The sequence below is a fragment of the Cryptomeria japonica genome, chromosome 4 (assembly GCF_030272615.1).
Source record: "Cryptomeria japonica chromosome 4, Sugi_1.0, whole genome shotgun sequence".
Taxonomy (NCBI): Eukaryota; Viridiplantae; Streptophyta; class Pinopsida; order Cupressales; family Cupressaceae; genus Cryptomeria; species Cryptomeria japonica.
Genome location: NC_081408.1, coordinates 33,875,825 through 33,882,490, shown reverse-complemented (window position 1 = coordinate 33,882,490; position 6,666 = coordinate 33,875,825).

The following is a 6,666-nucleotide window of genomic DNA, read 5'->3' as shown; positions in this document are numbered from 1 at the left end:
TGTTTGAATATGAGCTACTGCTACAGATATGGCCCTTTTGTGTTTTAGAAACTTTTTCTGATGTAACTTCTGATCTTGACGTTCCCATGCCATGCAGATTGTTTCTGTTGATTCAAAGAGTGCTTCCTGCCAGAATTCTTCTTTTTACTTTGTCTTTACTTTCCATTGAGGTTTTGTAGTCAGGTGGGGTGGCCTTTTTAATAAGAAGGTGAGCTCACAACCCAAGCCTGCTTTGTTTCTATTGGGTTGTGAAGGAAGATTTATAGGTTCACTGACTCCTTCCTTGCCTTTCCCAATAGGTCCTTTACCGTCATATCCCATTTGTTGCATGATTAAGTATCATTTTCCATATAGGTGTGTAGGTAGAACAATATCCAGAGCAGCTGCTCTATTATCTTCTTTCTCATCTTTGTATAACCAGCTAAGAATATCCTTGTGTTCTGATTCATGTGCCAGAGTGCCCAATTGGATGAAGGTACCATCAAATTTGGTGATGGGCTGAGTGACCAGATGTGTTGATGTAGTAGGAAATCGATGAGATCTAGGTGATGTTGGCAATTTGGCCAAACATAAAGGCTCCAAAGAGTATTCTCCTATACCTTGGTCTTTGATTTGCATTTTTTGTTTGAAGTCTCCCCATAAGGAGTTGGATTTTGCTGTTTGTTGATCTGATGTTGAAGATCGCTGCTTTTCTCTATTATGAGGAACCAAACTATCTTGGGTTGCCCCCATTGCGTTGCAATGGTTAAATGGATTGTGATCAGCAGATAAGGAAACTTCTTGTCCATCATAAGGAAATTTGACACACTAGTGATATGTGGAAGGTACTGCTTGCATTTCATGTATCCAGGGTCATCCTAACAAAATATTGTAGGTAAGGTCTATGTCTAAGACCTAACATATAGTATCCTTTTGTATTGGTCCTACTTGAATAGGTAATATCACAGTTCCTTTAGAGGATCTTTCCTCATCATCATATGCCTTTATGGTAATCTTTTTACAGGGATCAATAGATTTTTCTGAGAAGCCTAATGCATGGATAAGCTTTAAAGTACATATATTAAGTCCAGCTCCTCCATCTATTAAGACTCTTTTTACTCGGTGTTTGCAAACAATGACTTCGATATGGAGAGGAGTATTATGCGGATGGCTTAAGGAAGCATCGTCATGTTTTGAGAAGGTGAGGTTATGAGGTCCAGTCATATGGGCGACCATGGCTAGAAATCTATCTGTATCCAAATTTTGAGGTACATTGATTTCCAATAGCACTTGTTCTAATATGTCTCTATGCTTTGGTGATAGTTTCAACAATTCTAGTATAGATATCTATGATGGAATTTTACAGAGTTGGTTAACCAAGTCATATTGGACTTTTGGTGTGATAGTTGTAGGTGCAGTATGTCCTTTCAAGACATATTTCTGAGTTCGGGTTGTTACATTGACATATTTATGATCACGCTTATCTCGGATGGTGATGACATTTACTTGATGATCTTCAGATGATATGTGATTTATGGTGTTGTTGTAGGTATGGTTGACACGAGCTCCGCGTGTATTATCTAAGGTTGAAGCTCCATCTTTGTAATTTGGAAGAGGATTTTTAAAGGCTCCATGATCACCATTTGTTTTGAGACCATCTATTGTTAAGTCACCTCGATCAATCATATCTTGCACCACGTGTTTTAACCTCATGCAATCATTCGTCTAATGACCTTTGTTACGATGATAATCACAATAGTGTGAATCATTCCACCAAGGTGGTTTGATTTGAGGTTCATAGTTGCTGATTGGAGGCAAAGAACGAATCTTGTGTGCCAAAAGTTCTCTGAATGCTGATTCTAGTGATTGCCCCAGTGGTGTGAAGATATGTTTTTGGAAATTGTTCGTGTTGTTGCATGAATTGTTGCTAGGTCCTGGATTCATGTTTTTGCTTTGAGTATCATTGGTGTTTTTTGTGTTGAGTTGTCCTTGATCGGTGTTTGGTGCATATGTGTGAGCAATTGGATTAGCAGTTTTAGGATTTTTCATGTTTTGAGGATTTCCGGATAATGCGAGCACTGGTTGCTTCGATTTGGGATCATATGATTCATTGTTGCCTTCATTTTTGTTTCGAGTCCAAAATCGAGATTTGTCAAGGTTGGTATTGTTCTGGTTATTGTATTTTGATGAGTTTGTTCCTTGTAGAATTTGAGTGTTCCCTTTTTGACACATGCTTCCTCTACTTGAATACCATTCTCAATTAATTTAGTGAAAGATGGTATGCATTGAAGTTTTAGTCTATAACTCATTTCACTATTCAAGTTATCGATGAAGATTTCCATTTTCTCCTTCTTGGGAATATCTCGAGGATATCTGGATACCATACATCGCCAGCGTTGAAGGAATATCATGAATGTTTCGTTGTTCTTTTGTTTGGTGTTGCAAACATCTAGCATGGTTATGGCATGTTGGATGTTATAGGAATATTGGGTTATGAATTTGTTAACCAATTCATCAAATGATCTGATAGGTGGTGTAATATTAGATAACCATTCCATGGTTTGCCCTCCCAAGCTTCTTGGGAATAACCTCATCAAATAGGTGTCATCATGAGCAAATTCAAGGCTCATGGTGAAAAATTCTTGAACATGATCTCGGGGATCACTTTTCCCATCATATTTATCAAATTTGGGAACGTCTGAGTTTGGAGGAAAAGGCACCATGTTCAATCTTCTATCAAATGGATAAGGACAGATTTCGTTTAAAGAGTACCGCACTGTTGTCCCTTATTGCATATCCTGTATTTGCCTTTGCAACATTTGCATTTGTTGAGTAAGGGCAGCCAAAGGCATATTGTCTTGTCGAGGGAAAAGTTCTTCCCTTGTATTTGTTCTCAGCTGAAAAGGTGTGGTAAATGGTATATTTTGCTCTGGTGTTTCTAGTTCGGGTATACGCATTTCTAGTATGCGTTGTTTTGGAATGTGTTGCTCAGGTATGTGTTGTTCAAAGTTACGAGTTTCTTCTTCTCTTTGTTGTTCTTGATATGCATATTGTCGAGATCCAGTTTTAAAGATGTTTGAGTCTAAATCTTCGGGAAGTTTAACACCTTTACTTGTAAGCATGAGCAGATATTTTTCTTTCTCATTTTCCATGAGCCTTTCTACAAGCTTTTGGAATGAGGGGTTTTCCTGACATTCCTGAAGAAGTGCTTCAGAAATTTCAGGTTCTTCTAAGGGTGGAACTTCAAAAGGATTTGACAATCTTCGATTCATACTAGACTCGGCGTGTGTCTCGCTTTGTTGGTTTCTTTGAGAGCAAGTAACAGGCATTTTAGTAGAAACTTTAAGTGATGAAAGGGACAAAAGCCTCATTGATATGTTGCTCAGGGGTGGTTGGTTCTGGTCGAGATATGTTATAAGTGATATAGTCGTCGAGCAAAAATTCTAGATTGATTCTTCCACCACAGTTTATGGTTTAATTAAAAGCAGACTTTTGACAGTAGGCTCTTGTCTTCAAGGGTTCTTTGTCAAATTCGTTGGATTTGTTTTGGATATAACATTTGACGTGATGAAGGAATACCCGATGAGATTTGAATAGTTGATGATTGATGTATAAGAACTTGTTTCTCTTGATGAATTTCGAAAAACTAGGTTTTTGTTTCTTCAACGTGATGTTACGATAAAGGTTCTTTCTTCTCAGAATATGAGGATTAGTCATGCATGAGTGATAAATGGTTTCCTTTGATTGGTTTGGATTCAGTTGATCTTGTTTCAAAGATTTCAAATCTTACTTTATCAAAGTGAAGGTTTAGATGCCCCTTCATGACAAAGTGTGTCAAATGATATGGATAAAAGCTTCCCGGTATGGAAACTTGATTTGACAACTTGAAAATTTTAAACAAGTGTTTTTGTGAGATAAAATTTGTAAGATGGTAAAGGATTTTGTTGATACTAATGATGAGGTTTCCATATTATGATAAGATAGACATGTTTTATCGTGCGATTCGTTTAGGATTTTACAACGTTTGTTTTGACACAAATTTAGCTCAAGAAAGTCTTAACGGTTTGTTTTTGCTATTCTTGTTTGATGAAAAATGATGTTTGATGAAGAAGGCTTCGGAAAATGTTTTCAAAAATTTTAAAATTTCTCACTGTTTTGCCCTCTGTTTTTGTGTTTTGGATCACACACTAAAACAGAGACTATATGCACTACAAAATTTACCCCATGCGCTAAAACAATGACCACACGTGCTAGGTTGCCCCTAGACACACGCTAAAGTTTTGAATGTTCAAAAATGTTTTCTATTTATTTTGAAAAATCTATGCGCTACCCTGGGCCTACAATGCGCTTACCTGTGAACCCGATGTGCTAATGTTTAGCCTCCACACGCTAAGCTGATGTTTCCATGCACTAGACTGTTTCTTTGATGCGCTAAATGGTTTCACACTTTTTTGCCTTGAGATGAAATGCTACTGTTTAGAACCGATGCACTAATTTGATGTTTTGATGTGCTAACAACAAGTCTGCATGCGCTAAGAAGTTGCTCTTATGCGCTAAACTACCATGATTTTTCTTTTGGTTGATTTTTTGCAAATTTTGAATTTTGTCATGAGTTTTTCAAGTTTGATGGATGATTTTCTGAAGTAATAAATGCAAGCACGGTACAAAAAGTATAACCATTTTGCCTAATCTGACAAAATGTGTATGTTCTGCGAGGATGTGTTCAAATCCCCAATGTTTTGATAGGTTTTGATACGAATAATACACTTCAGAAAGACTCTTTAGTCAAGGGTCATAAATAACATCATAGCCCACTAGTCTAGATACTCCATCAGCTCAAACAGTTGTGTCACCCCTTAGAGGGCGCCCGTTTTTTTGCCTTTTGCCAGAAATTAACCCAAAGTGAATCGCTTCACAGTTGAGTAGTTATCTTGGGAGATATATGGTGAGTAATCTTGGGGGCGGATTCTTCCCCACCCTTGCACTATGATGTTATAAATGTCTATTTACTGACTCGGTTCAAAGCTTCTATTTCTATGGTTCATAATCAGGCTTCCCATTCGGCCGTCAGTGATAAACTCCCTTAGGAGGCTTCCCAACCTTTAGAACAAAGGCTTTACGTATCTCAAGGATACTGGGGGAAGGCTAATCGCTGCGTGCAACCATTGAAAAGGACTTTCGTCACTTTCCACATTTGACTATAGTGGGTTGGAATTCTTGGCATCAAAGTCATTCCCCACTTAGGTCATTCCCTTCACACCAGCCATAAACGGCTTTAAGAGTTTATTTCAACTCCTCGGGAAGGTAGGTCTGCTAAAAGATTTAAATGCAATATGACTGAAAGTGTAAGAGTAGGCTGGCTTTTTGATCACCTAGTTAAGGGGAGAGCATATACCTTCTACTTTCGAGACAAGGCAAACAAGGTTCTTTTTATCGTTCAAGTCAATGATTTTCTAAGATCTATATGGAGATTGTTGCTCCATGAAAACATGGTGTTCTTTTTATTTCCTTCAAAGCGATGATTTTCTAATCTAGGAAAATAATTTGGTCAATAAAGCAAAATTTTGATCTTGGTGGTCAACAAAAGAAATCGACAAAAGGGGAAGGACTTCCCTCTTTGATTTTAAACAAAAAAATTAAAGTGAGGTTCCATTTACTACAAAAATAAAGATTGTTTTGTTCCTTTTAGAACCCAAATTGAGAAAGTTTTTCTTAGAAAAAGTAAGAAAAGATTGTTGTTGTGGTTCGTTTTACAGCCCAAAGTAAGGTGAGTTCAATTTTATCCAACAAGAATTAAAACGACTCTAAATTTTAACTAACTTAACTAAGTTAGCAAAAATCTAAAATTATTTGTAATTCTACAAATAAAATCCAGCTCTACCTACAAGAAATTGTCAGAGTCCTGCAAAAATTCCAATCAAATAGTTAGAAATATCTGGATTTTGGTGGACTTCTACAAGTCTAAATTTAATTTCGGTTACAATTTTTATTTTTGCCTTCTGTCTGTGATGCGCTATAGAAAGGACTATACGCGCTACAATATAACCTATATGCACTAAAATTAGTGATTTGATGTGCTAAAAGATGGACTTCATGCGCTGGATGATGGACTCCACGCGCTAAACATTGAACTAGATGCGCTAGGCTATTAACCGGACGCGCTAAACAATGATCTTAACGCGCTAGTTCATTTTTCCCGCGTGCCTGCAAAAGTGGTTAAATTCAAAAACTGATTTGATATATGGGGTTGGGCCCCACGATGGGCTCCAGAAATGTATGTAGGAACAGCGGGTCGATAGAACTCAAAATGTGAAAATATGTTCCAAAATACCTGTCCACACACACACACAGGACTTCTTGGTGCAAGCTATGGAGTAATGAAGTATTACTTAGCTTCTCAAGGTTGGTCCCATGGTTCTCTATCTTACAATGTCCCTCAAACCAATGTTTTTGCTCTCAAATCACTGAGCAAAATGGTTTAGGGATGGCAAATGCAAGAACGAGGGATGCTTTGATAGATTTTAGTATGAGATGCATCCTAAGCTATGCATGATTCTAGAAATGCAATAAACTAGATTATAAGATGACAATGTTAGTATAAATACTATCCTAACATAATATATTAGTCTATGATTGAGCTAAAATGATAAAAAAATTATTCTAAACATGCATATTTAGACTAGTTCC